This window comes from Schistocerca piceifrons, chromosome 2 (genome assembly GCF_021461385.2).
Source record: "Schistocerca piceifrons isolate TAMUIC-IGC-003096 chromosome 2, iqSchPice1.1, whole genome shotgun sequence".
NCBI classification, from domain to species: Eukaryota; Metazoa; Arthropoda; class Insecta; order Orthoptera; family Acrididae; genus Schistocerca; species Schistocerca piceifrons.
In genome coordinates this window covers 716,812,273-716,838,026 of record NC_060139.1, presented here as the reverse complement: position 1 = coordinate 716,838,026, position 25,754 = coordinate 716,812,273, and the positions used below count along the sequence as shown (strand labels likewise).

Genomic DNA, 25,754 nt, shown 5'->3' with positions numbered 1-25,754 from the left:
AAGTGTGCCTCCGTATTTTTTGCGTGAAAACTCTTAAAGCCTTTTAAACAAAACAAACGGCATAATATTCTGTATTTTTATTCTTTATGTCTGCACATTTATTTCTCAACATAGCCACCCCGGCGACGAACTCTCCTCCCACCGGGAGACCAGTTTGTTGATACGGTCACAGCAGAATGTTTGACGGAGCCACAACCTCACTTGTGCTCCCTCCGCTTCATCACTATGAAACTGAAGTCGTCGAAGGTGGTCTTTAAGTTTTGGAAACAGATTAAAATCGGATGGGGTAACGTGGGAACTGTGTGGATGATGATCGATGACAGTGAGTCCAAGGCTTCGGGTTGCTGCAGTTGTCACAGCGCACGAGTGTGATCTGGCATTGTTATGCTGAACGCTAGGGCGCAGCGCGTGTGGACCAACTCTTCGAATTCGAAGCTCGCTTATAGCACGCTGTTTCTCACGCAGCGACATAGTTACGTCGCAGAGCGCCTTGTCACACGCTACAATTCGGAGCCCTCTAGCGTGAGAGAGCTGGAGAAATCTAGACATGAAGATCAAAGATGTAGAATGTTAATAGAGTTTGTTTAATTTCGAAAATGTTTAAGATTTTTCAGAGATAAAGTTCGGAGGCGTTACTTTCCAGCACGACGTCTTAAAACGATGGCATTACTGGTTGAATTTCTTCAACGTTTTTTGCCGTGTGGTGACAGCTGATACGTGGATTTTACCCGTGTGCATATGAGAATCATATGAAATGTCCAGTCACGTCGCAGATGCTGTGCTGGTCTTCATGCGAGCTTTGTGTGGTTATAGCTTTTTTTATTAATTTTTTTGTTTAATAGAAGATCAGATGAAATGACATTGCTTTATTGGAACGGGGACGGGGAGAGGGGGGAGTGAATTACAAAATAAAAAAAGATCATCTATAGAGATGAAATTTTTGAAGAAAGAATGGACGGCTGGAATTCGTTGTGCCGTTGACGTCTGGTTGCTGATTAGAAACCGTTATGTTGAATGAGTTCGCCGTATACCACTGCACCAACTCGCTCGCTGTTGGGAGTGAGGGGGTGGGGTGGGGGGGGGGGGTGGAGACAAACGGGGGGTGCCTAAGAAATATTTTTAATATTTTAGAAGACGAATGGTGACTTGTAAATAGCCATCAAAAAGTTCCAGTTCCGACAGTTAGAAAACTGCATAATGCTAACTTTTAAATCAGAACCTGACTACACTATATTTTTTCCTTTCCCTGAGAGTTAGGGTTAGGCACCTTCCTCCTGCCTCGCTCCCCCCCCCCCCCCCCTCCGCCCTTGCCCCGGGTGTAGGAGTCATTGTGCTCGACGAACAAAATAAAGTAATAAAACACTACAGCAGTGTATGAAGTGGATGAACGTGGGGTAATTCGTTTTCTGGGTTCATGATGAGTTTGTGTAAATGTACGGCAAGAATCCACCACCACATGACGCAGTGGTTAGGTGGCACGCACTCTTTCAGGATGGTCAGACGCGTCTGCATGACGAAGAACGAAGTGGCAAACGATCTCTCTGTGAAGGAACGGGAATCGAGGAGAATGGGAGGCTATGGGGCTCGAATGTGGGTGCGTCAGAATCAAGGCGATCGTGATAAATGTGAAAATCTGTCGCTGATCAGTTTCAACATTTTAGAAGATATTTAGAACTCGCCGAACTGAGACAGCAGTGAAAATGTTGCAGCTGTGTCAGACCAATCCTAATGACTTCTTAGGCACCTAGTCATGATAGACGAGTGCTGGGTGCACCGTTATGCCCCGCACCAAAGGAGCAAAGCAAGCAGTGAAAAGCATGTGGGTTCACCACCGCTGGAAAAGGCGAAGGTTCAGCCATCATGGGGCATGATACTGCAAGTGGTCTGCTAGGACTGCCGTGATGTGGCGCTAGCGTATAATGCTGTAAGATTCAAACCGTCACAGGAAGCTCCTGGCGGGGTTACGGGAGGCTGCCGAGAGGAAATGTCGCGGGAAGCTCTGCATTGGCGTGTTTTGCTCTACGACGACGCCCCAGCTCATTCTGCACAGAAAACAGCCGGATCGGTGGACTGTAAAGTTTAAGCAACTACCCCCCCCCCCTCTCCTTGTCCACATTTTGTATTGTCCTGATATGAAGCCTCTCTTTCGTCGGGTAAAGCAATCTTTGCCTGGGAGTTCGAAGTTACTGCTCTGCACTTGATGTGACAAAGGGGCCAATATTCGGCTCTGAATAAAGCTTGGCTTGTAAATGTCCTACGGACGAGACGTGCACCGTTTTCTTTACGCCCTGTTTCTGTAGTAGCAAAACAATTTACTAAATTATAAGTTAATGAACATAAACAAATATACGTGTCTCAGTACATAAGTTCCATCACCCGCATTCTTAGATGCCTGTACCCGAGAAACGATTAGCAATCCGCAGTGTATTTACGTAAATAAAATCACACCACTCTGCCGTACTCTGCGGTGGCAGAAAACTGGAGTCTCTGCCTCTCGATCGACGTACCGCACTGTTCTGCTCTTTCTCCGTACCTCCTGCTCCCATGAGCACCTCTTCCATCACCAGCATCCACCCACGACACGTGTCTTCAGCCAATGAGAGCTCGAGCAGCTCCCCACCAAGTTACACACTTCGAACAACACTCTGAGATATAATATGCCAAAGGGGTACCATTCCTACTCTGATGATTCTATAACTAAAATTGACAGATTATGTTCAAATGTTCAAATGTGTGTGAAATCTTATGGGACTTAACTGCAAAGGTCATCATTCCCTAAGCTTACACACTACTTAACCTAAATTATCCTAAGGGCAAACACACACACCCATGCCCGAGGGAGGACTCGAACCTCCGCCGGGACCAGCCGCACAGTCCATGACTGCAGCGCCTGAGACCGCTCGACTAATCACGCGCGGCGACAGGTTATGTCATAATTGTTGACACCGATACTTACCATCTTATTAACACCAGCATGATCGTGCTTATATCGCGTATTATAAGGAGTATTGATCATAGATTAATAAAATGAGTCATTAACAACTGTTTACTGCTTCACTTTTTCCGTGCAAATTTGGAGAATGGTCTGGTCCGACGGCTGTGGACATATAAACTTAGTGTTAAGAAATACGAGATCTGTTCAGAAAATTCTGGAACTTTGTCCACACAATTCTTCTGCGCTTATATTTTGCTTATTGTATATGGCCTCCTTCGAAATACTCTTCTCCACAATTGATACAATGCTCCCAACGCCGTTGCCACTTCCGTAAGCAGTCTTGGTGCGCCTCTTACTGGATAGCGCGATGCGCCGTCTGCGAATTTTCTCTTATCTCGTGTTTCGTTATCCTTTCAACGGATTTTGAGCTTTGGAAATAAAAAAAGTCCGCAGGGGCCAGGTCTGGAGGGTACAGAGGATGAGGCAGCACAGTGATTTCGTTTTCCAGGCAACACTCACGCACCAACAGGAATGAGTGTGCGGATGCGTTATCGTGATGAAAGAGCCATGAATTATCTCGCCACATTTCAGGCCGTTTCCGTCTCACATTTTCTCGCAGATGTCGCAACACATCCCGATAGTACCATCGATTAACGGTTTGTCCCTGTGGCACGAATCCACGATGAACTAATGCTTCAAAGTCAAAGAAAACTGTCAACATGACTTTGACCTGTGACCTGAGCTGGTGAGGTATTTTTAGTCTTGGCGAACCTTTCCCGTCCTATTGTGAGGACTGCACCGTGGTCTGAATATCATAACCGTAGACCCACTTCTCATCACCAGTTATGATTCTCTTAAGGAACATCTCGTTCTCATTTGCGCGATCCAAACGCTTTTTGCAGACTGCGAGACGAAGTTCTTTCTCGTCTTGACTCATGAGCCCTGGGTCGAACTTGGCGGCAACACGACCATTCCAAGATGCTGTGTCAGGTATTCATGACACGATCCACCTGAAATGTTACATTCTTCTGCAATCCCTCGAACAGTCGGTCTTTGATTGGCACGCACAATATCGTTGACGTTCCTGACATGAGCGTCGTCGGTAGATGTCTAGAGGCATCCTGAACGAGTGTCGTCTTTAACTTCGTTCGGCCATTTTTACACCGTGTGAACCATTCATAACACCGAGTACGGCTTAGACACTCATCGCCGTTCGCTTCCTGCATCATTTGGTGTGTCTCTGTAATAGTGTTCTTGAGTTTCACGCAAGACTGAATGCAGACGCGTTGCGTCTCTAACTCTGCCATCTCGAAAATCACAAATTGTGCGATGTAATGTTCTACTCGGTACAGCATTGAACAATAACTAACAGACATACAATAATGAAACCGCTGGCAGTTAAACATTAAAAACAGGCGTTCGCAGGTATGCCAACCGCATTTCTCTCCAACGCACCATTGGCACGAAATTGCGAATGGTAATATTTGTTGTTTGTCATGATTATGGCTACTGTGCAATGCTGTTACCAGAAATATTGTTTATTGTGTATCACTGAATTATTTATCACTCATTAAGTGTAAACATTTGCGATGAAATGAAGGGTTTGATTGTAGATACGTTTATGATATTTATATGTAGTCTATTCCATTCATTGATTAAATGCTCTTACATTTACCGTAGCAGTCTTTCTGGCCTCAATTCAAGCTATTAGTGTGTGTTATGCTGGTCGTTAGCCAGCCTACTTAGGGTCCAACCACGGATACTAGAACACCCGATAGGGATCACGAGCTGTATGCGCAGTAGTATCCCGCGCCGCTGACGTCAGAGTGAACCCAACCAGCGATCAGTGGCCTGAAATTTACGTAACGTATTGTGTTGTAATTACGTTTACGAGCGAAAACAAGGTTATTTGCGGCAGTATGAATTTTTATTAGTGACTGGCAGGTAAGTACAGAGTTACGCCAAAATTATTAGCGCATCGAGAGATTTTTTAGAGTAAGTTTTTAATTGAAAACTAGTGGTTTGTTGCACGATCGGCAACTCTACTAATCGTACCCGAAAAGTACGTCATCACTTAAAGATGCATTGAATGTATTCTTGAGAGCTACTTCTCCTAAGTGGGATGGCGGGGGAGATTCTTTGCCTACCAGCGTCTTCAAAAGAATTAGGTGTTTGATTTTGACCCGTAAGGTGAGCGAAATCCTATCAGGTAGTACGTGTAAGAAAGGGAGAGAGTACGATACTTTAACATTGGCGGAAACTCGAGATACGACTGTAGAATCTTCATCTTCTGAGAAATAAGACACTTACAGTCTACAGGAGAGTGAATGGCCGGCCGAAGCGGCCGTGCGGTTCTAGGCGCTGCAGTCTGGAACCGCGAGCCGGCTACGGTCGCAGGTTCGAATCCTGCCTCGGGCATGGATGTGTGTGATGTCCTTAGGTTAGTTAGGTTTAACTATTTCTAAGTTCTAGGGGACTAATGACCTCAGGAGTTGAGTCCCATAGTGCTCAGAGCCATTTGAACCATTTTTTGAGAGTGAATGCGACAACAAGGAAACTGAAGAGACTGTTTCAGAGATGGTAGAAATTTTTGAGAACTGCACAGAATACGAGAGGGAAAATGTTCCAGATTTTAAGAAAATGTCGAGCTGTCAGAGACGATTACAGGATATGTTGCTTGTAGTCAAACGTAAACATTCCACCTATTCGTCAGCTGAGTGATGATTCCTAAACAATATTTTATTGTTCTAATACTGACTGTGATGATACACTTTTTTTCCGTTGCTAACCAGAGTAATTTTCGTGATTAATTGATAATATGCAATGCAGAGGTTGCGTATTTCACGAGAAAACACCTGAGGACTGTGACATTCATTTTTATGTAGTATCTTTCCTTCTTCCGTATCGGCAGTATTCAGACATGTTTAAAGGATATTGAAATATAGTGATTTTCGTCAACCAATGGATATTTATTTTAACTTATTCCACTACATGGACGTATTATAATTTCTGGAGACGGGGTCTGATGTCACACAGAAAAGAATTGCAAATAAGAAGAGAGTCTTACGTAACGACAACTGTAGGTGTCCACAAGAAGCTTTCTTGGTAAAGTATAACAAACGTTGTCCGCAGGCCTGCTCTATCTTGGATATGTACGGGTATATTTCACAAAAGGAAATAAAAAAATGGTTCAAATCGCTCTAAACACTATGGGATTTAACATCTGAGGTCATCAATCCCCTAGACTTAGAACTACTTAAACCTAACTAACCTAATGACATCACCTACATCCATGTCCGAGGCAGGATTCGAACCTGCGACCGTAGCAGCAGCGCGGTTCCGAACTGAAGCGCCCAGAACTTCTCGGCGACAGTGGCCGGCAGGGAAATAGATTACACACGAAAACCTAGGGAACTTCCCCCTTTCCACGCTATATTTCCCGAACAAAACACTACACCATTTGTACGGTAAAGTAACTGGTCTCATAAATGTTTCAAGAGAAAACTGGCTGTAGACAGGAGGATCATTAATGAAGCCAACTGAAAGATCTACGGAATTCGTTTTGAACATGGAAAGAGAATTTGAACAATTCCACGTCAGTTTCATTGATCTTACCCCAAAAGCTTTCGTAAGGTTAAATGGCATTATAAATGAAAGTATCCACGACTGGAGAACTTGACTGTAATGGATTTCATTAGAGTGGAAGCTATCAACAAGAAAAAAATGTGCAAAGGTAGTAAGCGAGCTGAGAGTGAACAAAGACAGAAACTGAGAAAAATGAAAAAGTTTTTAACGTAACTTTCCAGAACTGAAAAAGAAAACCTGTTGATAAAGTCAAAAATATTTAAATGATATTGTAGGAGTTTTCTCCGTACCAAAGATCTCTGTGGTCTAAGCCTGTGTCAGCCTATTCCACCAGAATGAAAGCAGTGCCTACCGAGATAGTGAAAGAGTTCGACATCCTTCGAAGGCTTTACAACAGCATTTCGCCGACCATAGAAAAAATCATTAACTAATATAAAGCTTCATAATAGTATTATTACACTAAAGCATGAAAAATCTTGATTACATTCACAGCTGCGTTTGAGTTAAACGTGTGTGCGCTATGTGCCTGTATGTCTGAATGCAGTGCGGCGTGGCGAGATGATTCACAGTGACGCCGCAGCTCACAGCCCGCCTGCGCGCGACCGCTACCAGTATTCTAGTATCCGTGGATCTTTCTGCGCGACTGACATGTGGCTGCTTCTAAAAGCCCTGCCGGTAAAACCCTATCTCTCGCTCGAGTTAATCTTCCCATTGCCCGTAAGCCTTCTCCGTACCTGCTCAACAGGAACCGTTGCCAACCTTTTAGATTTCTGTTCATATTTACTTGGACTCAAAACACACTTTAACTCTTCGTTATGTTCCATTGTAGCCTCGGGATTCTCCCAAGACTCGATCAGTTACGGTCTTCTATTGTCCCGACCTGAACCCTCTGGAACACCCGGGATGAGTTTATTTCGCTCCATACCGCATTTTCCAGCATCTCTACCTTCTCTGTTTTCAGCTCTTGAGGAAGATTGGGCTGCCATTCGTCCACATATTCAGATACCTCATTGAAAGTGACTCCAGCAGAGTTCAAGCTGTCATTAAGACAGACGGAGGACATATTCCATATTAATGTCCACTGACGTGTGTCCAGATATTTTTTTATCAGATATTGTATAAGCTCACTGGGCAAAAATTTAGGCCATCCTGGAGAAATAATTACAAGCGTAACCAAGCATAATTTAATACAGTTAACTCCGCCCTGAATTTGATAACAGCGTGGATTCGGTTCGGTACTGAGTCCATAAGATTGTACATATACGTCGCACCAAGACTATTCTACTCACTGAGGATGTGATCGCCCAGTTCCATCAGACTGGAAGGATGCTGATGTTGGGGTTTTACCTGCTGTTCCAATGTGTCTCACAGATTTTCTTTGGAGTTCAAGTCAGGTATTTTTACAGCCACTCCAGGTGTAATAGGGTAGGAGAGTGTTCAGTCATATATTCTTCCAGCCCTATAAAGTTTTCTACTGTTGTCTTTATGTGCCTGTGTGAGCAACGGAGTCTTGCGAGGTCAACAACTCCAAATGTTAATTATATGCAGTTCCCGTCGCAGTTAAGAGGTTGAAATGGACCTCCTGCACTAATTCCTGTCGGATTTGGGAGCGATTTTGATTCATAAGTCGTGACGAGGGTTTCCAGTCCCTCATAGTCAGGATCTTTTTCAGACCACAATTCTTGCGTCGCGTTTTGTGGCCGCATGTGGTACACCACTGCTTGTAGGCACCGGGGGCACACCAACAAATCCAACAACTTCACACACTGCATGGCCACGGGCAAGACTAGTCACGATTGCCCCTTTTTCCCCTCTGTCTTGTCATTGAATTTACCCATGTTTACGTACAATATCCACATGAAAAATAAATGCCTCACTGATGGCTACTGCTTTATGCTCACGTGGAGGCAGCGCGCGCGCTATTGAGCAAGTGACTATATCGCCGTCCGTAATGGCTTAGCGATTCATCTTTAGGATCACCGACTGGCGATTTCAAACATACACTACGAAAACAACACCTCCACCTCAGAGGGCACACGACTTGTACATCCCGCCAGGCTGACTGCCAACTTCTCGATTTCACGAGCACGAAGCCACTCCTTTCAGTCAGTCACCCTTAGCAACAGGATTTAGGCCTTTCCATTGGCTGTTTGCTGCTCCCGCTAATAGCACTTTCTGTAAGGTGCTTGTAACGGAACCCATAGATTCCGCGTGTGACCGATTCGTCTAAATTTTTAAAGTACTCGAATTACGTATACTCGAATATTTTAATGTTTTATTAGGAGGGAAAGTATTTACTTTTGTCTACGGCGATAGCAATTATTAGCTAGCATATTTTCTGTGTTTGCTTTCGAAGGTGTCTAATAAGGTACAAAATACGATATTTAGTTACTGAAATCCATGGTTTCGATGACTATAGCGCTATGTAAAAACAAACCTCTAAATCGTCGTTTTACACTGGCACATTGCGCGCGACCCGGGCACTGCCTCACGTAGCCACAGAAAATCGTCTAACTCGATATACGATCTCTTCCCAGAAGGCTTTTCTCGCTCAGCTGAACTTTGTCACTGTTACTATTCTGCTGACTCTAAGGATATTCAATTGACTTGTCGGTCATGTGTAACCAAACGGGACGTATTGTTAACTATTAAGCAGTTAATTTTATTATGAACCCCTGTCCAAAGCAAGAGGAGGTTAGCGGGGCTCGATGTGCACGTCATATTACCACCTTGAACTGCTGGTAAAATTCTTTGTTTACAGAACCAGTTTGGATCGGCTGACCATCACCAGGTTCATAAAAGTATTCACAGCTTCATGTTACGCGAAATATAAAATCATTGTTGGCAAATGATAAAAGCCTGAATTAGACACCGGTATCATATCATCATATAAATAAACTGAAGCGCGAAAGAAACTGGTATAGGGATGCACATTCAAATATAGATATATGTAAACAGGCAGAATGCGGTGCTGCGGTCGGCAACGCATATATAAGGCAACAAGTGTCTGGTGCAGTTGTTACATCGGTTACTGCTGCTACAATGGCAGTTATCAAGAGTTTAGTGAGTTTGAACGTGGTGTTATAGTCGGCGCACGAGCGATGGGACACAGTATCTTAGAGGTAGCGATGAAGTGGGGATTTTGCCGTACGACCATTTCGCGAATGTACCGTGGATATCAGGAATCTGATAAAACATCAAATCTCGGAAGTCGCTGCGGCCGGAAAAAAGATCCTGCAAGAACGGAACCAACGACGACTGAAAAGAATCGTTCAACGTGACAGAAGTGCAACCCTTCCGCAAATTGATGTAGATTTCAAAGTTGGGCCATAGAGTGTCAGCGTGCTAATCATTCAACGAAACATCATCGATATGGGCTTTTGGTGCTGAAGGCCCACTCGTATACCCTTGATGGCTGCACGACACAATGCCTTGCGCTTCGCCTGGGCACCTCAACACCGACACTGGACTGTCGATGACTGGAAACATGTTGCCTGGTCGGACGAGCCCCGTTTGAAATTGTATCGAGCGGACTGACTTGTACGGGTATGGAGACAACTTCATGAATCCATGGTCCCTGCATGTCAGTAGGGTACTGTTCAAGCTGTGATGTGGGGCGCGTGCAGTTGGAGTGATATGAGACCCCTGGTACGTCTAGATACGACTCTGACGGATGACAAGAACATCCTATCTGATCACCTGCATGCATTTATGTCCATTGTACATTCCGACGGACTTGGGCAGTTCCACCACGGAGTTTAAACACCTTCGCTGGCCGCCAAACTCCAAGGACATGAACATTACTGAACAGTCTTGAATGCCTTGCAGCGTGCTGTTCAGAAGAGATCTCCACACCCCTCGTATTCTTACGGATCTGCCCCCTTATTTCTAGGCAAACGAAAGATGATCCTTATCTTTATCTGTGATGCCGGGAATTATAATTAAACTGACGGTGTTCCGAGAGCTGCAGTGCCGGATATATAGCAGGACACTGAAACATCGCACGCACGTTCATTAATCGGTGCGCTCTTGGAGTATTCCAAAAAAATAATAGTTCCACTTTCTGCCACCGGGCGAAAATATAGTTCTATTAACCGTTAGAAGATGGTGTCCATACAGGAAAAGGGGAGGAACCATTCAACACCTGATGACGATGGTTCAAGACGTTTATTAGGAGATGGCCATAACTTGCAGCATGTGTTCAGTATGGTCTACCCATTCAACAACATGCTACATTGGTAACATGGCTTGGTGGACGGTTGCACGCCGCATATCCTGCGTAATCAGAGCGATATGTCGCCGTATGCAACCCTTCAAATCAGGAAGAGTCCGGATACAGCCCTGATAGACGCGATCTATCAACCAGAAACACATCGATTAAGGTCGCGGGGTATGGAAGGCTAAAAGTCTTGAAACTACCCGGAGATGATGAGGCAGTTACGAAGGTTTCTCGAAGCAAATCTTTCACCTGGCAAGCAACATATGAAGTCGCCCTATCTTGCATGAAATTAGTGGTGTGGACACAGGTGCATTCTTGCAAAGCTGGAATTACGCGTTGCACAATAAGGTCCCTATAAGGTGCAGAATTCACTGTACACGTAATAGGCCCAAGAGGTGTCATCGCCTCGAAGAAAAACGGACCGAGAATGAAGGCGCTTGTGAAACCAAACCACACAGTCACATAAGATGAGTGCAGTGGGCGTTCTTGCACAGGCTGTGTCGGAGTAGAACCCCATTCGAGACAGTTTTGTACATTCACTGCACCATTCAGAGCAAAAAATGCCTCCGGAATAAGATTTTAACTCTGCAGTGGAGAGTGCGCTGATATGAAACTTCCTGAGGGATTAAAATTGTGTGCCGGACCAAGACTCGAACTCGGGACCAATTCGTGGGCCAGTGCTTTACCGACTTTTTTTTTGTTCATCTCATTTTTGTTATAGATTGTTCGTTGAATTTGTTGGGGTCGGTCGTCCGATGACAGTCGTTCAGGTTCTTCGTTGCTCCGTTCACTCAGGATTGTTTTTTTTACGGATGGTAACTAACCATGTGAATGAACACGCTGAGCTACCGTGCCAGCACCGACTGAGCTACCGAGGCACGATTCGCGACCCGTCCTCACAGCTTCAGTTCTGCCAGTAACTCGTCTCCTACCTTCCAAACTTCAAAGAAACTCTTATGCGGAAAGTCCCGAGTTCGTGTATTGATCTGGCACACAATTTTAATCTGCCGGGAAGTTTAAAAAATGCCTCGTCCGTCCAAATCTTCGTCAACAACTGCCATAGGAATGGGTCTCCTCCATCTCCCTGCTGAACCACTTAATTCACTTGTTCCTTCAAATTTCTTGATCATATTCTTGAAGTCATTTGTTTACATGTGGCCTCTTCGGAGCTCTGTTGGCGATATTCCCGCAATGCAGTGCTGCTGTTGCTGCCGGTATGATAAAACAGCTTTACCAGCAAAGAAATGGTTCAAATGCCTCTGAGCACTATGAGACTTAACTTCTGAGGTCATCAGTCCCTTGAACATAGAACTACTTAAACTTAACGAACCTAAGGACATCACACACATCCATGCCCGAGGCAGGATTCGAACCTGCGACCGCAGCACCGCTCGGCCACCCCGGCCGGCATCTTTACCAGCAGTTCACGGTCTTTCTTTTTAATAGCAATTGCCTTTCGTACGGAGAACTTCAACTTCCGAACCCTTTATAACTGTCAATTGACAAAATGAATCAGCGTCCAGTGACAAACAGCAAACTGACTTCAAGAAGGGAAACATTTCACATTATGACTGCTTACAGCGCCACATCTTCACACGGTGGCAGAATGTGGAGCTATTGTTTTCTATAGCGCATTCCACGAGTGCACCGATTAATGATTGTAACTATGATGTATCAGCATCCTGCAATGTATATATGCCGCACTGCAGTACTCGGAACACCGTCAGGTTAATACGTTGAAGCGCCGATGAAACTGATATAGGCACGCGTATTCAAATACAGAGATATATGGAAAGAGGCAGAATACAGCGCTGCGATCGGCACCGCCTATATACGACAAGTGGCTAGAGCAGTTGTTACATCGGTTACTCCTGCTACAATGGCAGGTTATCAAGGTTTAAGTGAGTTTGAATGTTCTGTTATAATCGGCGCACGAGCGAGGGGACGCAGCATCTCAGAGGTAGCGATGAAGTGGAGATTTTCCGTACGACCATTTCACGAAGGTACCGTGAATATTAAGAATCCGGTATAACATCAAATCTCCGACATCGTTGTGGCTGGAAAAAGATCCTGCAAGAACGGGACCAACGACAACTGAAGAGAATCGTTCAGCGAGACAGAAGTGCAACACTTCCATAAACTGCTGCAGATTTCAATGCTGGGCCATCAACAAATGTCAGCTTGGGAACCGTTCAACGAAACATCATCGATATGGACTTTCGGAGCCGAAGGACCACTCGTGTACACTTGATGACTGCACGACACAAAGCTTCAGGCCTCGCCTGGGCCCGTTGATACTGACTTTGGACTGTTGATGACTGAAAACATGTTCCCTGGTCGGATGGGCGTGTGCGGGTATGGAGACAACCTCATGAATCCATGGACCCGGCATGTCAGCAGGGGATTGTTCAAACTCGTGGAGGCTCTGTAATGATGTGGGGCGTGTGCAGTTGGAGTGATGTGGGAGCCCTGATACGTCTAGATACGGCTCTGACAGGTGACACGTACGTAAGCATCCTATCTGGTCACCTGCATCCATGTACATTGTTAATTCCCTGCGGACTTGGGCAATTCCAGCAGGACAATACGACACCGCACACGTACAGAATTGCTACAGAGTGGCTCTAGGTACACTCTTCTAAGTTTAAACACTTACGCTGGCCACCAAACTCAAAAAATGGTTCAAATGGCTCTGAGCACTATGGGACTCAACTGCTGTGGTCATAAGTCCCCTAGAACTTAGAACTACTTAAACCTAACTAACCTAAGGACAGCACACAACACCCAGCCATCACGAGGCAGAGAAAATCCCTGACCCCGCCGGGAATCGAACCCGGGAACCCGTGCGTGGGAAGCGAGAACGCTACCGCACGACCACGAGATGCGGGCGCCACCAAACTCCCCAGACATCATCATTATTGATCATATGTGGGATGCCTTGCAACCTTCTGTTCAGAAGGGATCTCCACCCCCTGATACTCTTATGGATTTATGGAGAGCCCTGCAGGATTCGTGGTGTCAGTTCCCTCCAGCACTACTTCAGACATTAGTCGAGTCCATGGCACGTCGTGTTTCGGCACTTTTGCGTGCTCACGGGGCCCCTACACGGTAATAGGCAGGTCTACCAGTTTCTTTGTCTCTTCAGTGTACAACTACCCGTACCATGATGAATCTTGACTTTAATGTAGGAAACGGTTGTGCTAACGTGATGTTTAATGTCTGCGCCGCCAGCTGGCCACAGCTGATGTTGATGCTGATGCTGACGTGATGCTGTGTTGCAGGTGACGTGGGGCGGAGGCCGCCGCCAGCTGCGCTCTCCTCAGCCGGTCCCGCTCCCGGACTCGACGCGGACGATATGGTGAGTCCCGCAGACACGCTCTCTCTCTATCAACACACAGCTAATTAATGGCCTACTGTTCCTCTTCAAATCTTATTCAGCAACACTAGTTGTCAACGTTCTACCTCAGCAATCCATATACAGGCTACATTATAACTAATATGGAAAAGTGACACAGGTGTAGATACACAATAATAAAGCAGAAAAGTTCCAATATACAAGGGTCCAAAAAACGAGTTATTTAAGAAGTAACTGACTACAGCACGAAATATTATCCTAGTTACTACAAATGTACCTGGAAATGTAAACTTTTCGATTAAGAACCCATCCAGTTAATCTGAGATTTCACTTATGAATTATCTTAACAAGAGGAACACAACTGTTTCAGCATTTTACGTGTTACAATTTACGGTACACTCATGCGTTTTAAAATACACTACTGGCCATTAAAATTGCTGCACCAAGAAGTAATGCAGGTGATAAACGGGTATTCATTGGACAAATATATTATACTAGTACTGACATGTGATTACGTTTTCAAGCAGTTTGGATGCATAGATCCTGAGAAATCAGTACCCAGAACAACCACCTCTGGCCGCAATAACGGCCTTGATACGCCTGGGCATTGAGTCAATCAGAGCTTGGATGGCGTGTACAGGTACAGCTGCCCATGCAGCTTCAACACGATACCACAGTTCATCAAGGTTAGTGACTGGCGTATTGTGACGAACCAGTTGCTTGGCCACCATTGACCAGACGTTTTCAATTGGTGAGAGATCTACATCTACATCTACATTTATACTCCGCAAGCCACCCAAAGGTGTGTGGCGGAGGGCACTTTACGTGCCACTGTCATTACCTCCCTTTTCTGTTCCAGTCGCGTATGGTTCGCGGGAAGAACGACTGTCTGAAAACCTCCGTGCGCGCTCGAATCCTTCTGATTTTGCATTCGTGATCTCCTCGGGAGGTATAAGTAGGGGGAAGCAATATATTCGATACCTCATCCAGAAACGCACCCTCTCGAAACCTGGCGAACAAGCTACACCGCGATGCAGAGCGCCTCTCTAGCAGAGTCTGTCACTTGAGTTTGCTAAACACATCCGTAACGCTATCACGGTTACCAAATAACCCTGTGACGAAACGCGCCGCTCTTCTTTGGATCTTCTCTATCTCCTCCCTCAACCCGATCTGGTACGGGTCCCACATTGATGAGCAATACTCAAGTATAGGTCGAAAGAGTGTTTTGTAAGCCACCTCCTTTGTTGATGGACTACATTTTCTAAGGACTCTCCCAATGAATCTCAACCTGGTACCCGCCTTACCAACAATTAATTTTATATGATCATTCTACTTCAAATCGTTCCGCACGCATACTCCCAGATATTTTATAGAAGTAACTGCTACCAGTATTTGTTCCGCTATCATATAATCATGCAATAAAGGATCCTTCTTTCTATGTATTCGCAATACATTACATTTGTCTATGTTAAGGGTCAGGATCTGGAGAATGTGCTGGCCAGGGCAGCAGCCGAGTATTTTCTGTATCCAGAAAGGCCCGTACAGGACTTCCAACATGCGGTCGTGCATTATCCTGCTGAAATGTAGGGTTTCGTAGGGATCGAATGAAGGGTAGAGCCACGGGTCGTATCAGATCTGAAATGTAACGTCCACTGTTCAAACTGCCGTCAATGCGAACAAGAGGTGACCGATACGTGTAACCAATAGCACCCCATACCATCACGCCGGGTGATACACCAGTATGGCGATGATGAATACACACTTCCAATTTGCGTTCACCTCGATGTCGCCAAATACGGAAGCGACCATCATGATGCTTTAAACATAACCTGGATTCATCCGAAAAAATGACGTTTTGCCATTCGTGCATCCAGGTTCGTCGTTGAGTACACCATCAAATGGTTCAAATGGCTCTGAGCACTATTGGACTTAACATCTATGGTCATCAGTCCCCTAGAACTTAGAACTACTTAAACCTAACTAACCTAAGGACATCACACAACACCCAGTCATCACGAGGCAGAGAAAATCCCTGACCCCGCCGGGAATCGAACCCGGGAACCCGGGCGCGGGAAGCGAGAACGCTACCGCACGTCCACGAGCTGCGGACAGGTACACCATCGCAGGCGCTCCTGTCTGTGATGCAGTGTCAAGGGTAATCGCAGCCATGGTCTCCGAGCTGATAGTCCATGCTGCTGCAAACGTCGTCGAACTGTTCGTGCAGATGGTTTTTGTCTTGCAAACGTCCCAATCTGTTGACTCAGGAATCGAGACGTGGCCGCATGATCCGTTACAGCCATGCGGATAAGATGCCTGTCATCTCGACTACTAGTGATACGAGGCCATGGGGATCCAGCACGGCGATCCGTATTACCCTCCTGAACCCACCGATTCCATATTCTGCTAACAGTCATTGGATCTCGACCAACGCGAGCAGCAGTGTCACGATACGATAAACCGCAATCGCGATAGGCTACAATCCGACCTTTATCAAAGTCGGAAACGGTACGCATTCTCCTCCTTACACGAGGTATCACAACAACATTTCACCAGGCAACGCCGGTCAACTGCAGTTTGTGTATGAGAAATCGGTTGGAAACTTTCCTCATTTCAGCACGTTGTAGGTGTCGCCACCGGCGTCAGCCTTGTGTGAATGCTCTGAAAAGCTAATCATTTGCATATCACAGCATCTTCTTCCTGTCGGTCCAATTTGGCGTCTGTAGCACGTCATCTTGTGGTGTAGAAATTTTAATGGCCAGTAGTGTAAGTGTTGCGCGTCTTGTGCTCGCATTTGGAGAAAGACTGCGAAATGCCGTGTGTGAACGTACCAGATCTGCTTGAGCTGGACCAACGGAGAGGCAGACCAGTCCTTAAAATGCTTCATGAAGTTACTCAGCGGAATTAATTTTCACGCAATTTGATAGTCAAGTGGCCCTAGTGTTGAGTCCCAGGTACCGACATTTCCATAATTTTAATATTGATTAACTTCATAAGAGGGCTCTACTAATTACGAAATTAAATACGTGCCCAGGTAAATGTTAATTTTATAACAAATTATTGTGTGTGCACAGATTAATAGAAAACATTACAACGTTTAATAACACACACTTCGAGAATATTCAACTAGCACATTACATCGATTGCAAGAAAAGGAACTCTAAGGGTCTGGGAAGGCTATCTGATGCGGGTATGTACGACAATAATAAATCACGTTCTAAAAGATTCATTATACATAATGGTGCCGCGTGAATACAGTGATTGCAAGACCGAAAGAAAGAAGAACTGCACGTGCACTGCGCATGTGAACTCAATCATGGTGAGCTTGCGTGAATCTAACTGAATCTTTGCTGCGACTTAATCCGCAGCAGCTGCTGTAAGATCTGAGCAGACGTGATGACTTGAGACGTGTTGGTGGACGTCGCCGAAATTCAGACTGTTATCAGTCTAACTGTAGTTACCGCCTTCCCCTCCCTCATCTGCAAACCCAAGACCGTCCTACCATGTAAGGAGGAGAACCGAGCCAGTATCAGACAATGAAGTGAAGTGAAAAAGTGAACACCACTCCCAGCATCTGCTCCGAGCGGTATTTCGCGCTAAAAACCTTGTCCGCCCATCGCAAGATTTTTCCTTCTTCTTCTGTCAATAATATTTTTATTAGTTTGCAGTTTTAGTCCCACCATGTAGTGTGCAAAACTCAGCTCCCAATCCGATGTCTGGCGGCCTGCTCTGTTTTGAGAATTCCGTCATGAACGAGTGTTCTTTGGTCGGCCGGTTACTTGTCCTTTAGCATGAAACAATACCACAAAACAGCACTTCGTTCTTCAGGAGTTCTCAAGACGCTTCTATCTGTCCGTGGTTGGCGAAATTCCTCCCATCCTACTGTCATGGCGCCAGAGTTTTTCCTCTGGACCTGGTGGTGAAGACGATGTACAGGAAGTCCGCTGTAGGTTTTACTTGCCTTCAGACCGGGAAAGAAATACCCCCCCCCCCCCCCTTTCCCATTCCTAACGCGTTTCACGTGCAAAATACAACGTCTACATAAGCTCAGAAGAAGAAGGAGAAGTTAATCTGCCCTTACAATCACTGCCGTTACTCTCTTATTAAATTAAGATAGATTCATTCGATCTGAACATGTTTGTCGAATTATTAATTGGATATGTGATGTACACTTCAGATAAGAGATGATCCGAGACAACAAAACACAGAGCGTTGAAGTCAGTTGACACTGGAGGCCAAGGCACAGCAGGCATTGCTTGATCTATCCATCCTGGACCATGCTGGCGCGATGATGTCGTCTCAGTTAAGAAGCAAAATTTGCCGGTGCCTCGTCATTTACGCAAAACATTCCTCAGACTTACTGAAGGGACGCATATGGGTGCAATAATGAAAGTTCTAGCCTAAGAGATCGAAGGTACCCTCGATAAAGAAGGGTTCTTCGAAAATGTCCGACCCAGTGAGACAATTGTCTGATACCTGTAACCACACCTACAGAGAGAAAAGTTGCTTATGTTGTCGCCCATGAACAGCATGTGGGTTTAGATCAGATTTTAGCCTAATTAAATGGAGACTTGATTAAAAAGTTTACATTTCAGACACGTTTTTAGTAACAAGGACAATATGTCAGAGTGAAGTCAGCGGCGGCTGGTAATCACGTACTTGCAGCTGTCTCGCAAACGGCTCGTTTATGGACTAATGTTTAGTGGAACGCTTTTCTACTGTTATCATTCACTTTTAGCTGTGTCATTTTTCGCTGTCATTTGTGATACACCTTATATAACGGATACAAAAAGAGGTTAGAGGTTTATAATATACATCGTTTTGTTATATTTGGCGCACAGTGGTAAAAGATTCTCGGAATAATGAGGTACCTCAAACACTGTCGACAGTATTTAAAGAAAAAACTCTATTTCGAGCTGTGGCGTGAAAGCGATACCCGTCATTTGCAGGCGCTGTTCTACTTACAGGGTCGTCACTACATTCTCTACACCTTCCAAGAGCTGTGGGAACGGCCCCTCCGGGAAGGAGAGATATAGCAGAGGCCTTGCCTCAGCCTCTGTCCCGGAGCCGCTAGGTAGTTCAAGTGTCGATTCTGTGAGGCGTACTTGAACAGCGCAACTGGAAATGCGCTGCACACCAATGACCGGAGTCCGGGTTCGAGTCGCAGTCCAGCATATCGTTTGAACTTACCGCAGATCTTCATCTGCCTTATATTTCGCTAAAAACTGACAGAGTGTCATTTCGGCTCGCAGTTCTTTGTATGTGCGCTCAACGTGGGCAGTTGTTATCAATAGGTGCGCCTTCAGTTTTGCGTTCTCCTCATCTTGTACGGGCTGATTAAGATGGCACCTGCTACTGCCTTACTTTTGAACATGGATAGATTAGGTAGCAGTGGAGGCGTATACAAATATCGAAGAAAAAAATCAATTGATGTCTAATCAAGAGAACATGGCCACCACGAAAGACAATCCTGATTATCTGGTCTCTTGAGATCAGTCTAGCGACTGGGGACGATAAATTTACTGCCAGCCACATTCGGTCTTTGCCGGTCAGGATATGTTCCCAGGCCCACCCAGCTGTTGAAGAAAGGGCTGTCTACAAAGGAAGTTACGGTGTACTTATTTCATCAAAGAAGAACAGTCCATGTATAGCTTGACCACAATGTAAAAAAAAAAAAAAAATCAATTTTGTAGTCTTGTTCGCTACACGCTACAATATCTCATAGGGACCATCTAATCCCTGAGATACATCCATTATGAGTGTTTGTCGTTCAGTGTAGATGATATGTTGTGTATTATGTATTGTGCATTAAACTGGAGACCTAGAACCGACGGAGAGGCTTCGTCCTGCTATAGCCCTCAGTGTTTCACCACCCCACAACAGGCCACAGCAGTCCACCCACCCCACTGCCGCCCCACACTGAATCCAGGGTTATTGTGCGGTTCGGCCCCCACCAGTGGACAGCCCCCCCCCCCCTTCCCCCCCTCACCCGGGAACGTCCCATACCAGACGAGTGTAACCCCAAATGTTTGCCCGGTAGATGATACGTTACTTCAACATCACAGAAAATTCAACCACGAAATTCTTCATACACCCACATTTCAGTGTCAATTTGACATTTAAGCCACATCTCCATTCGCACCAACGGTACCTCCAACTCCACATCACTAATTTCACCACCTGGCGTAATCAGTGGTACCTCTACATCAAGCCTCAAAGGAAAAACCGCCCAAGCTTTCCGTTGATGAGTCCTTTCTAAAAGTCTAAAACCATCCAATTCACCTAAGACACTAAAGTGTTTTACACGTCCCCGTCAAATCCTGATATTCGTCCCTTCCGGCGGAATCCCCACCTATCAGTCATACAAATGGATTCTACGATAGACTAAAACTATTAAAATTGTTAACCGGCTGACAATGGGGGTTAAATCGCAGTGACATCAAGCATACCTATCAGGTCCTTATTCGTCTCAGCCTCATATATGAAAATGCCGCATTGACCTCTAGCCCTCCCAAGTGCCACCACTCCTTTCAAATTGTTGACCGTCATGCAATACGCTTCACTTTCCGCAACCAGTATGCGTGATATCTGCCTGAGACTTAGTCTACAGCAGGTAAAAAGCCATTCAGACTTGTGCTTTCGTAAACACATGTCTCAGGTGATGGACTGAAATGGCCCACAACGCTTAATTTGAACTAGGAGACGACAAGTCACTGATAAGACCAATGGGTATCATTTATTATCTTTCAAGGAACCCCTTGACTGCGATATCTCAAGCTCATTATTTAGTAAGGCTCACTTGAAAGTGTTAAGAATTACGACAGGAAAAATATTATTTGCTAATGACTCACCATGTATAGCAGGAGAGCGACAGAATATGTGTGTCCGGGAGGAGCAGAGATCAGCCTTTTATGGGATGTATGTATTGCACTTCACAAAATGGACATCGTCGATATTCAAGAAACGTTCAAAACAAACCATTAACTTGCACCACATGCACCGAATGAAAAATAGCACGCCACAGTGATGATAAAAGTTCGCATCATCAAGGCCGAAGACGAACTCCTTGGGAGTTACGAATCGTGCAGGACTTTCAGCTAGATATCTACTCTTAAAGAATGCATACAGAATGATATTGGTATAACGGGGTGATGAGAACTGATGGAATGTGATGGCATGCAACAGAATGAGAAACGGTCTGTAGTGGAGCTTATCCTGAAACTGGCTAGCCTTTAAGTGTAGCTGCAGATAACACGATACTATATTTTATAAGCACGGAAAAAATAAACATCTTGAGGCTGAATCTGTCCAGTGGTTCGAGGTGATATCAACTGCAATGTCACACACTTTTCAGGACGGATACCCTGCTCTAAAGGACTGTGTGTTTTACACTCAGATCAGGAAGCAGGCAAAAGCATGCTATTTTGACCAGCTATTGGCCAAAAGCAGTGCCCATACCATGGTTATAGTTCTCTTATGCCCATTTTCCCTCTCTTGCTTGCTGTGACGTAAATATTCCCTACTGCCCTTGCAAAATCACGCACATGAGAAAGTAAAGTAGGGGGCAGAGCACCACCAACTTCTCACAGCACACAATAAATAACTTTCCAGCCAATTTACCATTAAGTTTAACAGTATGAATAATTGTATACGAATGCGTAAATGCATTGATGTTAGTTGATCTTGATGCAACTCTCTTGGTACCTCTAATTTCCAGGGTTCCTTTGATATGAATTTCCTCTTCAAGTCCCGATAGGTCGGAGTTGAAGACAAATTCCTTACTGAACGATGGGATAACTTTGTTTATGTCACCTACAAATTTTCTGGCCGATTCCGCAGTTAGCTTTGCAATGCCAAGTTGACGCTTTGTTTGAAACTTCGCTGTCTTAGATCTTCCCAATTTTGTAACGCTGTAGTTATTAGCCATCCACTGCTTTTTTAAAATTAATGTTATCGATGTCGCGCGCAGTTTGATGTGTATAACATAGTAGGTCACTATCATGGTCATACTATAAATTGTATCGAGCATCCTTGAAACACGCAAACACCAGTTTTTGTAACAAGTGTGCCTTGTCCTCTCTTCAATATCCGTACTTTTTCTTAGTGGTCATATTGTGGCGGAATTATTCGAAATCTGTTGATTTTTTTTTTTACTATGCTGCGGATGATCTTCCATGCACATAATAATGTTTAGTGCCCGTTTTTGGACAATGAGTGTACTTTACTACTTTTCGCTGGAGACAGAATATGTGGCTCCCCCTTCGACAAAGGTGATGAACTACATAGCCTGTTTCAGTTTCACTTTCGCTTGTTAAGCAAGTATCTCGTCGCTATACCCCTCATGTACGTTCTCTGCACAGTAGAGTGTATATTACACCAAACATTCCACTGACTCATCTTGCAAAAACGCTAATATTTCATTTGCTAATTCTTTCTCGCTATGCGAAATTTCTTGGGTTCCTTTCTCACGAAATGTCAACTTCGGCAATTGTTATTGTAGACGTAATACAATGTTTGCTTTGTTTATCGTTGTCATTGCTCTGCTCTGTATCAACACCACTACCACTGTAGCAATGTTATGAGTTACTCGTCTACTATGAAGTTCAGCTACGCTCTATACCCTCATCCTGTGCTCCCATTGGATGCCTTCAGTCCCACCCCCTGTTGCCATTAGCAGCCAATATTGTGGCTGCATGGTAGGCAATATGTGGGGATTCGAATGCAGTAAACATCGTATGTATTTTTGTTGTGCTCAAACATATTATGTTCAAGTGACGAAAATAAATTTCTACAATATTGTAGAACAAAAGCAAACTGGTGCCTTTCATTTATTATAATGTTGTTCTACCAAGAACCGATGGAAGATTCTGTTAATAAAATAAATTTCCTTTCTATATGAGACTTATGTGGCCTATAAGCGATGGCTATTTAGTGGTGGTTACAATTCGTAAATGAAGTAGTGGATCACAAAGGATCTGTAAGTCTACTCCGTATTTAAAGTAAAGTATATTCTAAACTATGACGAACTGACGAATATCAGTGAAAATTACACTTCTTCTAAATCGCCGATACATGCATTGCTTTCCTGGATAAATAATACAAGTGCTATATTCATGTTCGACTAGCGAATGACTTTGAGATAAAGTGTGTGTGTGTGTGTGTGTGTGTGTGTGTGTGTGTGTGAGAGAGAGAGAGAGAGAGAGAGAGAGAGAGAGAGAGAGGGAGAGATAGATTGCATAATGTCCAATGCCATACCTCGAGTTCTTTTAGATTTTTTAAATATGAAGCTGTAATATTATCCTGTGCTTCTTTACATCAGTCTTCTTAATCAGATAAGTTTTACGTTTTTTACATTCAATTAATTTGCATTAGAGGCGCTATTTATCTCCAAATGGCTCTATTGTATCGCTCATTGGTTCAAGTTTTTGCTCTTTTTTAATTATTTTTCATTTTATTTAATTTTGATCATTCTTTAACAACTCTTAGCAACCTCATTTGAAACACGTGAGTCTTATTTTTTTGTTATTTAGTAAGAATGCAGAGTAATAAGGATTATCATAGTTTTATAGAATTTAATTTTAGTTCCTTTTTCAATTATTCTTTAAAAGTTGTGTTTACTGTGACATACATATATTGCAGTTTTACACGTTTTTATTTTCCTCTTGGGGGTGGAGGTAATTAAAACGTTTTATTTGTTCTATTATCTTGTCATAAACGACAGTTGTTGGTCTTATATGTTGGGATCCTGTGAGTCCCATTACTTTTATCAGTAGAGATATTAGAATTATATTTCTGTTACAGTACGTTCTATTGTGTGACTTACGTGACCTGAGGCTGTAATGCACTGCCTGAAGAGAAGTGAGGCACCCAGAAGTGAAGGAGAAAACGAAATCGAAATTTACGAAGAACTCAGTATTATGAGCCCTCTGCCCAGTATGACGCTGCACCTCTTCTGGCCTAGATGTATGCACTGATTTGCCTGGGAAAGGTGTCACAAAGCCACTGTATCCTCTGTGAGGCAAACTGGACCACAACTGTTGGTCCTTGAAATTGTGGATACTGGCACTAGGACGGAATTGACATCCTAGCTGGACCCACACATGTACTGTCAGGGACAGATCTTAGGATCTTGCTGGTCACGGGACTTCATCAGCATTATGCAGACTGTTCACAGGGACACGTGCCACATGAGGACGAACACTGTCCAGCACCACAGTACTGTCGGACGAACGGTATCGTATGAGGACGCATGACGTCTGCGATCACCATTATGCTATCGTAGTTCACTTAGTCACCACCAGCGAAGTCAAACACAATTGCCCTGGCATCAGGAGTCACCGCTGCGTCTAAAATATTGGAAGAGTTGGATATCTTCCCAGATCGTCGCCATTAGATCATCCAGGTCAGTGAAGAAACGTGATTCGTCACTGAACTCAATGCTACGCCATTCATGAGCAGGCCATTCTGCCGCTCACAGCACCTCTTAAAAACACAGCCGTTCGTGTTGTGGTTTAACGGCAGTCTATGCATGGGACGGTAATTCCCCACTCCGGCTGTTATTTAGGCTCCGATCAATTGTGTGAGACGACACAGGATGGATCAGCGAGTCCTTTATTTGCTTTCGGACGGCAGACAAAGATAAGAAGGGATCACGATGTGCTTGGTGCACAGTATGGCGATCGTCTCTTGTGGTATTCGGTCGTGGTCAACAGGAACCTTGATGACGAGTATGCCTAGCCTCACCTCCCCATGCAGTCGCGGCCGAATGCCCTACCAATCTGGATACTGCACGATTTGACCAGATGGCCAAAAGGAGGCCCACAGAGTGGTCACTTCCAAACTTCTGATGACGCCTTATCACATGCGTACACATCACTTTCATGTACTTACGTTATGTACCCTACTAGACCTGGTGGTGATGATGATGATGATGATTGGTTTGTGGGGCACTAAACTGCGTGGTCATCAGCGCCCATTCAAAGTCCCAATTTTTTCTCAGTCCAGGTTTTACGCAATTCAGTCTAGCCACAGTCACGAATGATGATAATAATGATGAAATGATGAGAACAACGCAAACACCCAGTCCCCAGGCAGAGAAAATCCCTAAGCCGGCCGGGAATTGAACCCGGGACTCCGTGATCCAGATCAGACCTGGTGATAAAGCTAAATGCAAACAACAGTAATGCGCTCTGGTGGTCGTTATACCTGTCACAGAGAACTGAAACTCCAAACATATCTAAGTTGACAACGAGCCATATCTCCTGGGGCTTAACTTTTTTTTTGTCAGGCAGAATATACAAGGCGTAACGGGTATAAATGCAGATATTTTTATATGTGGCACCTTAATAGGTACATCATCTGTGTGTTGATTCTTTTTTCGCGTTTAACAGTCTTCCTGTAAACTAGTCATGTAATTTACTACCTGTGTTTTCTGTATGGTCGTAAATGCACTACTACGTGGACTACACCTGTTATATACACTAAACGTTTCCTGTCCACATGTCCACACTTCAACACCTGACCTGCTGCCCACGGTAAACCAAGCAGTAATGGCTTCCTCATGCCACATTTAAAGGAGGTACTAACCAACCTAAAAACATAAACTCCCAATAGCTATAATTATTAGTATGCAAATGGAGTAAATACTGATGCAACGTTGTTCA

General features: G+C 44.5%; 1 protein-coding gene across 1 annotated transcript in view; it reads left to right on the top strand.

Moving 5' to 3' along the window:
* The window catches only part of LOC124777888 (cubilin-like), a 1,273,816-nt gene that overhangs the window by 123,449 nt on the left and 1,124,613 nt on the right, over positions 1 to 25,754 (top strand). The window contains exon 2 of the mRNA XM_047253433.1: positions 14,021 to 14,097. The gene's annotated coding sequence lies outside the window, so the exon portion shown is untranslated. The remainder of the gene's footprint in view (positions 1 to 14,020; positions 14,098 to 25,754) is intronic.